Genomic DNA, 11704 nt, shown 5'->3' with positions numbered 1-11704 from the left:
CACAAAATGCAAGGAGTGACTAAATACATACACTACATACATATGTGCATACATACATATAAAAGCTGAGAAGCAGATAGAAATGTGGAAACCAATAGACCCAAGAATGTTGGAATAGGAAAAGGCAAACTCATTTATACTGAAGAACCCCAAATGACTCAAGAATTTGAGAGCACCAGGTTGTTCTGAAAGAGGAGGTAAAGATAGTCCTGAAAGCAGGAGGACTGGCTGAAAATCAGTTTAATATGCAGTCAGTGGTCCCAACTAAGGGAAGGCTGGTGAGGTTTGACCCATCAGGACCAAGTGCTCCTGTGTCCTTAGAACCACCAGAATGGAGGGAAGGGTCAGCAAGTGAGGCCCAACTTCAACTGTGCCACTAAGATGTCTTCTATATATGGAAGCATCATGCAAAATATTGTTTGAAGAAAGGTACTGTCATTGAGGAAAAATATTACTGTAAGCCATGATCTTACACCATCACAGATGGAGGGTATTGGGTAGGCCTGCCATCTGGCACTAAAATATCTTACTGAGTATCAGGCAAATATGTGAGGATTCTGGCCTTAATTAAAAACATCAGAAAGATGTTAAAATAAGAGCATGAGTCTGGGAATGCCAGCCAAAAGCCTAAAGATAAAAATTCCGCATTTGTCTTAAAGTTAAAAATAAGAGTTAATTTTAGAGGCAAATCTACCTAGGGTTATTCTTTTTCCACCCCTGTTCTGGCTCATTCTGTTACCTAATGATCCTTTCTGGGTGCTTATGACACAGGAAGGGAAGTTTAAAAATGCCTAGAAGGAAGGAGAGGATTTCAAGTTTAATCATAGTCCTAACCTGAGTTTTTACACATTATTCACAGTATTTAACTGCCTGGAATCAGAAGCCAGAGTTTGAGCCTCGATGCTGACATTTACAATCCAGGTAAAATTGGGCAATTTTACCTCCCAGGGCCTTAGTTTTCTTGACTATAAGATGATGAGAATAACAATACCCACATCAAAGCTAGGATTAAAGTTAATTTGTTGAAGTTAAGATTTAATAAGATAATAAGTATAAAAGGGTTTAACATGACATCTGGGATGTCATAAACACTAGTTATATTTATTATTTTTCATGGAGCCACAAACTTTAGAGGGAAAACAAGCTATTAGAGTTAAAAAGCATCAGTGGTTATGGTTCCTAAAGGAATAGCAAGGAATGAGTTGGACATTTAAGACAGAGTTGATTTTTGTCTGCACTTTAAATGAAAATTGCCCCAAGTATATTGTTTTGTCTTAAGAAAATCTACAAACCTATAATTTATGGACTAAATCAACATGGCTCAGTCCGCACCAGACATTTTATTTTATTCTGGACCCAATTCTTCTGTAAGGGTGGGTCCTTTTATGTGAGTAGACAGCTGGAGATAGGAGGCTGATACTCTACGAAGGGTTTAACCCCATTATTTTTCTATCAAGATCAGCTCTTGGAAGAAACAATGTGGTCTCCTCATTAATCAATAAAAGTAGTGCTGGGCCAGGAGTGGAGGCTCACACCTGTAATTCCAGCACTTTGGGAGGCCAAGGCAGGCAGATCACGAGGTTAGGAGTTCAAGACCGGTCTGGCCAATATGGTGAAACCCTGTCTCTACTAAAAATTTTTTAAAAACTTTTATTAAATTAGATGGGCCTGGTGGTGCATGCCTGTAATTCCAGCTACTTGGGAGGGTGAGGTAGGGGAATTCCCCAAACCTGGGAGGCAGAGATTGCAGTGACACTGCACTCCAGTCTGAGTGACAGAGCGAGACTCCATCTCAACAAAAGAAAAACAAACCAACAATCAATAACAACAAAAAAACAATGAACTCCACCATGATTAGAGCTCCAGCTCCAAAGTATTGTTCTAGCATCATCACGAAGACCCCAGAAAATTCAAACATCTCTACTCTTACTCTCTGGGTCCTCCCACCCCAAATACCGTCCAGTATTCTTTTTCCACCTGTTGTTATATAAAAAATTCCCATGAACTGGAGCTGGACCTAATATTATCTAGTGAGTGTAGGAAGACTAGCATTAAAGAAGACAAGAATATTCCATGTCATTAGGAATCAGAGCTGGCACAACAGTTCTTAAAATATGGTTTCTAGTATCACCCGGCAACTTGCTAAAAATGCAAATTCTGGGGTCTCACTCCAGACCTGTTGAATCAGGATCTTAAGTGGAGGCCAGCAATCTGGTTTTTTGTTTGTTTTTGCTTTTTGTTTTGTTTGTACCTTGACAAATAAAAATTGTACATATATTTCCAACATTAAGTTTTGAAATGTGTGTACATTATGGAATGGCTAAATTGGCCTCAGATACCATGTTTTTATGCTGAGAACACTTAAAAGTCTACTCTCAGCGATTTTCACACATATAATACATTGTTATTAACTGTACTCACCATGTTGTATATTAGATCTCTTGGACTTATTCCTCCAAACTGAAATTTTATGTACTCTCATAAACATCTCTCAGTCTGTATCCTCCCGGCCCCTGATCCTGATAACCACCATTCTACTCTGATTCATCTTTTCTTAGATTCTACATATAAGTGAGATTGTAAAGTATTTGTCTTTCTGGGCCTGACTTATTTCACTTAACATAATGTCCTCCAAGTTCATCCATGTTGTTGCAAATGAGTGGGCTTTTTTTAGGCTGAATATTTCATTGTGTATACCACATTTTCTTTACCCATTCACTGCTAAACACTTAATTTGATTCTGTAACTTGTCTATTGTAAATAATGCTTACATGAACATGGGATTGCAGCTACCCCTTCCCATACTGCTTTCATTATCTTTGGATATATACCTAGTAATGGAATTGCTGCATTATATGGTAGTTCTATGTTTAATTTTTTGAGAAACCTCCATACTGTTTTCCATAATGGCTATACGAATTTACATTTCCACCCACAGTGTAACAAGGATTTCCTCTTCTCTACAACTTTGCCAATACTTATTATCTTTCACTTTTACTGTCAGTTAATTTTTGGCAAAGATACCAAGAACACAATGGGGAGGCAAGATTCTCTGAAATCAATGGTGTTAGAAAAACTGGATATCCTCATGCAGAAGAATGAAATTAGACCCTTATCTCACATCATATACAAAAGCCAACACAAAATGGGTTATAGATTTAACCATAAGACCCCAAACTGTAAAACTATTAGAAGGAAACATAGGAGAAAAGCTAAGTTCCATAACATTGGTCAGGGAAAATGTGCTCCCAAAAACACAAGCAAAAAAAGTGAAAATAAGCAAATTATTATATCAAACTAAAAAGCTTCTCCACAGTGGGGAAAAAAGGCAGAGTGAAGAGACAACCTACAGAATGGGAGAAAATATTTTCAAATCATACCTCTGATAAGGAGTTAATGCCCAAGATATATAAAAAGCTCAAACAATTCAATATCAAGAAAACAAATAACCTGATTAGAACACGGACAAAGGACCTCAATAGACAGTTTTCAAAAGAAGACATCCAAATGAAAAAACAGGTGTATAAAAAGATGCTCAACATCACTAACATCAAAGAAATGCTAGTTAAAACCGTGATGAGCTCTCACTTCACACCTATTAGAATGACTATTATCCTTTTTCACAACGGATTTGCTGCCAGAGCACAGGTGTCATGAAAACTACCCCTAAAAGCCAAAATGAGAAAGGAAAAGATTCATATCAACATTGTCATCATTGGACATGTAGATTTGAGCAAGTCTACCACTACCGGCCATCTAATCTACAAATGTGGTGACATCAACAAAAGAACCATTGAAAAATTTGAGAAAAGGGTTACTGAGATGGGAAAGGGCTCCTCCATGTACGCCTGTGTCTTGGATAAACTGAAAGCTGAGCGTGAACATGGTATCACCATTGACATCTCCTTGTGGAAATTTGAGACCAGCAAGTACTATGTGACTATCACTGATGCCCCAGGACACAGAGACTTCATCAAAAACATGACTACAGGGACATCTCAGGCTGACTGTACTGTCCTGATTGTTGCTGCTGGAGTTGGTGAGTTTGAAGCTGGTATTTCCAAGAATGGGCAGACCCGAGAACATGGTCTTCTGGCTTACACACTGGGTATGAAATAACTAATTGTTGGTGTTAACAAAATGGATTCCACTGAGCTGCCCTACAGCCAGAAGAGATATGAGGAAATCATTAAGTCAGTCAGCACTTACATTATGAAAATTAGCTACAACCCCAACACAGTAGCATTTGTGCCAGTTTCTGGTTTGAATGGTGACAACATGCTGGAGCCATGTGCTAACATGCCTTGGTTCAAGGGATGGAAAGTCACCCGTAAGGATGGCAATGCTAGTGGAACCATGCTGCTTGAGGCTCTGGACTTCATCCTACCACCAACTCATCCAACTGATAAGCCCTTGCACCTGCCTCTCCAAGATGTCTACAAAATTGGTGGTACTGGTATTGTTCCTGTTGGCCAAGTGGTGACTGGTGTTCTCAAATGTGGTATGGTGGTCACCTTTGCTCCAGTCAATGCTACAACTGAAGTAAAATCTGTCAAAATGCACCATGAAGCTTTGAGTAAAGCTATTTCTGGTGACAATGTGGGCTTCAATGTCAAGAATGTGTCTGTTAAGGATGTTCATTGTGGCAATGCTGCTGCTGACAGCAAGAACCCACCAATGGAAGCAGCTGGCTTCACTACTCAGGTGATTATCCTGAACCTTCCAGGCAAATCAGTGCTGACTATGCCCCTGTACTGGAATTGCCACACAGCTCACATCGCATGAAAGTTTGCTGAGCTGAAGGAAAAGATTGATCACCGTTCTGGTAAAAAGCTGGAAAATGGCCCTGAATTCTTAAAGTCTGGTGATGCTACCATCATTGATATGGTTCCTGGCAAGCCCATGTGTGTTGAGAGCTTCTCAGACTATCCACCTTGTTGAAGGTCACTTTGCTGTTCATGATATCAGATAGACAGTTGTGATGAGTGTCATCAAAGCAATGTACAAGAAGGCTGCTGAAGCTGGCAAGGTCACCAAGTCTGCCCAGAAAGCTCAGAAGGCTAAATAAATATTATTCCTAATACTTGCCACCTCGGTCTTAATCAGTGGTGGAGGAAGAACGGTCTCAGAACTATTTGTTGCAATTGGTCATTTAAGTTTAGTAGTAAAAGACTGTTTAATGATAACCATGCATCATAAAACTTTCAGAAGGAAAGGTGAATGTTTTGTGGACCATTTTGGTTTTCTTTTTTTGAGTGTGGCAGTTTTAAGTTACTAGTTTTTAAAATAAGTACTTTTTAATGGAAAGAACTTGACCAAAAATTTGTCACAGAATTTTGAAACCAATTTAAAAAGTTTAATGAGAAAAAGTAATAATAATTATTATTTTAAAATAAAGAACGGCTATTATCAAAATTTCTAAGAGTAGATTTTAAATACTCTTACCATAAAGAAATGATAAGTCTGTAAGGGGATGAACATGTTAGTTTGCTTGAGTTAATCATTTCACAGTGTATACATATATCATAACATCACATTGCACTCTATAAATATACAAAATTATTATGAGGTAAAAATACAATTAAAAAAAACTGTTTTAACAAGCCCTTCAAGTAATTTTAATGAATGCTTCCACTTGAAAGCAACTTAAATAAAACAAATGTTTTTAAAGGCAACTGAAAGGACTTAGGTGAGATAAAAGGGAGGCTTTTGTCAAAGAGCTAATAGCATTTGACAGTGTTAAACGCTAAATTGTTAAGACATAAGAGCTACTACAGAAAAGCCTTCTGTAATTACATTCCAATGTTTATCTCCCCATTCAGCTATGAACTCTAAGCGGTCAAGAACTACATCTGTCTTGTTCTTTCTTTTGAGTTCAAAAAAAAAAAAAAAAAGGATACTTGTGCAGAATGTGCAGGTTTGTTACATATGTTCACGTGTGCCATGGTGATTTGCTGCATCTATTGACCCAACCTCTAAGTTTTCCCCCTTCACCCCCAACTCCCAATAGGCCTGGTGTGTGTTGCTCCCCTCCCTGTGTCGTTGTGTTATTACTCAACTCTCACTTAAGAGTGAGAACATGCGGTGTTTGATTTTCTATTCCTTCGTTAGTTTGCCGAGAATGGCTCCCAGCTTTATCCATGTCCCTGCAAAAAAAAAACGTAATCTTATTCCTTTTTATGGCTGCATAGTATTCCATGATGTATATGTACCACATTTTCTTTATCCAGTCTATTATTGATGGGCATTTGGGTTGGTTCTATTGCTTTTATATTGTAAAAACTCTGCAATAAATATACATGTGCATGTGTCTTTATAGCAGAGTGATTTATAATTTTTTTTGGATGTGTACACAGTAATGAGATTGCTTGGTCAAATGACATTTCTGGTTTTAGATCCTTGAGGAATCACCATACTGTCGTCCACAATGGTTAAACTAATTTACATTCCCACCAACATTGTAAAAGCATTCTTATTTCTCCACAGCCTCACCAGCATCTATTGTTTCTTGACTTTTTAATAATTGCCATTCCAACTGGCATGTGATATCTCATTGTGGTTTTGATTTGCATTTCTCCATTTCTCTGATGATCAGTGGTGTTAAGCTTTTTTTCAAATGTTTGTTGGCTATATAAATGTCTTCTTTTGAGAAGTATGTGTTCATATCCTTTGCTCACTTTATGATAGAGTTGGTTTTTTTTCTTGTAAATTTGTTTAAGTTTCTTTTAAATTCTGGATATTAGACCTTTGTCAGATGGGTAGATTGGAAAAACTTGCTCTCATTCTGTAGGTTGCCTGTTCACCCTGATGATATTTTCTGTTGCTTTGCAGAAGCTCTTTAGTTTAATTAGATCCCATTTGTCAAGTTTGGTTTTCATTGCAATTTCTTTTGGCATTTTGATCATGAAGTTTTTCCCCATGCCAATGTCCTGAATGGTATTGCCTAGGTTTTCTTCTAGGGTTTTTATGGTTTGGGATTTTACATTTAAGTTTTTAATCCATCTTGAGTTAATTTTTGTAAAAGGTGTAAAGACAGGGGCCAGTTTCAGTTTTCTGTGTATGGCTAGACCACTTTCCCAGCACCATTTATTGAATAGGAGATCCTTTACCCATTGCTAGTATTTGTCAGGTTTGTCGAAGGTCAGATGCGTGGTGTTATTTCTGAGCTTTTTATTTTGTTCCACTGGTCTATATGTCTGTTTTGGTACCAGTATCATGCTGTTTTGGTTATTGTAGCCTTGTAGCATAGTTTGAAGTCAGGTAGTGTGATGCCTCCAACTTTGTTCTTTTTGCTTAGGATTGTCTTGGCTATACAGGGTATTCTTTGATTCTATATGAAATTTAAAGTTTTTCTAATTTAAAGAATTAGAATTTTTTTCTAATTCTGTGAAGAATGTCAGTGGTAGTTTGATGGAAATATCACTGAATCTATAAATTCCTTTGGGCAGTATGGCTATTTTTATATTGATTTTTTTATCCATGAGCAGGGAATGTTTTTTGTTTTTTTGTTTGTTTGTTTTTTGAGACGGAGTTTCGCTCTTGTTACCCAGGCTGGAGTGCAATGGCGTGATCTCGGCTCACCGCAACCTCCGCCTCCTGGGCTCAGGCAATTCTCCTGCCTCAGCCTCCTAAGTAGCTGAGATTACAGGCACGCGCCACCACACTCAGCTAGTTTTTTGTATTTTTAGTAGAGACGGGGTTTCACCATGTTGACCAGGATGGTCTCGATCTCTCGACCTCGTGATCCACCCGCCTCGGCCTCCCAAAGTGCTGGGATTACAGGCTTGAGCCACCGCGCCCGGCGAGCATGGAATGTTTTTCCACTTATCTGTGTCCTCTCTTATTTCCTTGAGTGGTGGTTTGTAGTTCTTTTTGAAGAGGTCCATCACATCTCTTATATGTTGTATTCCTAGGTATTTTATTCTCTTTGTAGCAATTGTGAATGGGAATTCACTCATGATTTGGTTCTGTTTGTTTATTGTTGAAGTAAAGGAATGCTTGTGATTTTTGTACATTGATTTTGTATCTTGAGATTTTGCTGAAATTGCTTATCAGTTTAAGGAGTTTTGGGGCTGAGATGATGGGGTTTCCTAAATATAAATTCATGTTGTCTACAAGGAGAAACAGTTTGACTTCCTCTCTTCCTAGTTGAATACCCTTTATTTCTTTCTCTTTCCTGATTGCCCTGGCCAGAACTTATAGTACTATGTTGCATAAGACGGTAAGAGAGGACATCCTTGTCTTCTACCAGTTTTCAAAGGAATGCTTCCCGCTTTTGCCTATTCAATGTGATTTTGGCTGTGGGTTTGTCATAAATAGCTCTTATTATTTTAAGGTATGTTCTATCAATACCTAGTTTATTGAGAGCTTTTAACATGAAAGGATGTTGAATTTTATCAAAGGTCTTTTCTGCACCTATTGAGAGAATCATGTGGTTCATGTCTTTGGTTCTGTTTATGTGCTGGGTTATGTTATTGATTTACATATGGTTGAACCATATGTAAATGCTTTGCATTCCAGGGATGAAGCTGACTTGATTGTGATGGATAAGTTTTTTGATGTGCTGCTGGATTTGATTTGCCAGTATTTTACTGAGAAATTTCTCATTGTTGTTCATCAGGAATTTGGCCTGAAGTTTTCTTTTTTTCTTTTTTTTTAAATCTCCAAGATAATTTTTTAAATTGTACTTTAGGTTCTGGGATACATATGCAGATTGTTGCATAGGTATATACATGGCAAGGTAGTTTGCTGACTCCATCCCCCCTTCACCTGTATCTGGCATTTGTCCCCATGTTATCTCTCCCCAACCTCCCCACTCCCTGCTGTCCCTCCCCTAGCCCCCACAACAGACCCCAGTGTGTTATGCTCCCCTCCCTGTGTTCATGTGTTCTCATTGTTCAACACCTGCTTATGAGTGAGAACATGCAGTGTTTGATTTTCTGTTCTTGTGTCCATTTACTGAGAATGATGGTTTCCAGATTCATCCATTTCCCTACAAAGTTTTCTTTTTTGTATGTGTCTTTTCCTGGTTTGGGCATCAGGATGATTCTGGCTTCATAAAATGGGTTAGAGAGGAATTCTTTCTTTTCAGTTGTTTGGAATAGTTTCAGAAAGAATGATGCCAGCTCCTCTTTGTACTTCTGGTAGAATTTGGCTATGAATCCATCTGGTCCTGAGCCTTTTTTGGTTGGTAGGTGATATGGTTTGGCACCACCTACATCTCACCTTGACTTGTACCTCCCAGAATTCCCATGTGTTGTGGGAGGAACCCAGGGGGAGGTCATTGAATCACGGAGGTCAGCCTTTCCCATGCTATTCTTGTGATAGTGCATAAGTCTCACAATAGCTGATGATTTTATTAGGGGTTTCTGCTTTTTTCTTCTTCATTTTTTTCTTGCTGCTGCCATGTAAGAAGTGCCTTTCACCTTCTGCCATTCCAAGGCCTCCCAGACATGCGGAACTGTAAATCCAATTAAACCTCTTTTCCTTCCCAGCCTCAGGTCTGTTTTTATTAACAGTGTGAAAACAGAATAATAAAGTAAATTGGTACCAATAGAGTGGGGTGTTGCTGAAAAGATACCCAAAAATGTGGAAGCGACTTTGGAACTGGATAACACGTAGAGGTTGGAACAGTTTGGAGGTCTCAGAAGAAAACAGGAAAATGTGGGAGTTTGAAACCTCCTGAGACTTGTTTAATGGCATTAACAAAAATGCTAATACTGATATGAATAATAAAGTCCAGGCTGAGGTAGTCTCAAATGGAGGTGAAGAACTTGTGAACTGGAGCTAAGGTGAATATTGTTATGTTTTAGCAAAGAGACTGGTGGTATTTTTCCCCTGCTCTAGAAATTTGTGGAACTTTGAACTTGAGAGCAATGATTTAGGATATCTGGTGGAATAAATTTCTAAGCAGCAAAGCATTCAAAAGGTGACTTGGGTGCTGTTAAAAGCATTCCATTTTAAAAGGAAAACAGAGCATAAACATTCAGAAAATTTGCAGCCTGATGATGTACTAGAAAAGAAAAAATATCTTTTTTTGAGGAGAAATTCAAGCTGGCTGCAGAAATTTGCATAAATAGCAAGTAGCCTAATGTTAATCCCCAAGACCATGGGTAAAATGTTTCCAAGCAACATTAGAGACCTTCATAGAAGCCCCTCCCATCACAGGCCTGAAGTCCCAGGAGGAAAAAGTGGTTTCATGGGCCAGGCTCAGGGTTCCAATGCTATGTGCAGCCTAGGGACTTGATGTCCTGTGTTCCAGCCACTCCAGCCATGGCTTAAATGGGGCCAATGTAGAGACCAGCCTGTGGCTTCAGAGGGTGGAAGCCCCAAGTCTTGGTAGCTTCCATATGGTGTTGACCCTGTGGGTGCACAGAAGTCAACAATTGAGGTTTAGGAACTTTTGCCTAGATTTTAGAAGATATATGGAAGCACCTCAATGGCCAGGCAAATATGTTGTAGGGGCAGGGCCCTCATGGAGAACCTCTGCTAGGGCAGTGCAGAAGGGAAATGTGGGGTTGTAGCCCCCACAAAGAGTCCCTTCTAGGGCACTGCCTACTGGAGCTGTGAGAAGAGGGCCACCATCCTCCAGAACCCAGAATGGCAGATTCACTGACAGCTTGCACTATGTGCCTGGAAAAGCCATAGACACTCAATGTCAGCCCCTGAAAGGAGCCAGGAGGGAGGCTAAACCCTACAAAGCCACAAGAGTAATAGAGCTGCCCAAGACCATAAGAACCCACCTATTGCATCAGCATGGCCTTGATGTGAAACCCGGAGTCAAAGGAGATCATTTTGGAGCTTTAAAATTTGTCTGCCCCACTGGATTCTGGACTTGCATGGGCCTTGTAACTCCTTCCTTTTAGTCAATTTCTCCCATTTGGAATTGCTTTCTTTACCCAATACCTGTACCCCTATTTTATCTTGGAAGTAACCAGCTTGTTTTTGATTTTGTAGGCTCATAGGCAGAAGGGATTTGCCTTGTCTCAGATGAGATGTTGGACTATGGACTTTTGAATTAATATTGAAATAAGTTAAGACTTTGGGGGACTGTTGGGAAGGCATAACTGGTTTTGAAATGTGAGGACATAATATTTGGAGGGGCCAGGGGTGGAATAATATGGTTTGGCTGTATCCCCACCCAAATCCCAACCTGAATTGTATCTCCCAGAATTATCATGTGTTATGGGAGACACCCAGGGGGAAGTAACTGAATCATGGGGGCCAGTCTTTCCCATGCTATTCTTGTGATAGTGAATAAGTCTCACCATGTAAGAAGTACCTTTACCACCTGCCATGATTCTGAGGACCCCCCAGCCATGTGAAACTGTAAGTTCAATTAAATCTCTTTTTCTCCCCAATCTTGGTCTCTCTTTATAAGCAGCATAAAAACAGACTAATATAGTAGGCTATTAATTACCGCTTCGATTTCAGAACTTGTTATTGATCTACTCAGGGATCTGACTTCTTCCTGGTTTAGTCTTGGGAGGGTGTAGGTATCCAGGAATTTATCCATTTCTTCTAGATTTTCTACTTTATTTGCATAGAGGTGTTTATACTATTCTCTAATAGTAGTTTGTATTTCTGTGGGTTCAGTGGTGATATCCCCTTTATCATTTTTTACTGTATCTATTTGATTCTTCTCTCTTTTCTTCTTTATTAGTTTAGGTAGAAATCTCTCTACCTTGTTGATTTTTCTTTTCTT

The 11704-nt window shown here is 39.1% G+C and overlaps 1 pseudogene; it reads left to right on the top strand.

The window, feature by feature from the left end:
- The first annotated feature begins 3678 nt into the window (after window positions 1-3678).
- On the top strand, window positions 3679-5068 carry LOC101053819 (elongation factor 1-alpha 1 pseudogene; annotated as a pseudogene).
- Window positions 5069-11704: the final 6636 nt, after the last annotated feature.

The sequence above is a fragment of the Saimiri boliviensis genome, chromosome 1 (assembly GCF_048565385.1).
Source record: "Saimiri boliviensis isolate mSaiBol1 chromosome 1, mSaiBol1.pri, whole genome shotgun sequence".
NCBI lineage: Eukaryota > Metazoa > Chordata > Mammalia > Primates > Cebidae > Saimiri > Saimiri boliviensis.
Note: the sequence above shows the minus strand (reverse complement) of the source record. Positions and strands in the feature narration are given on the sequence as shown.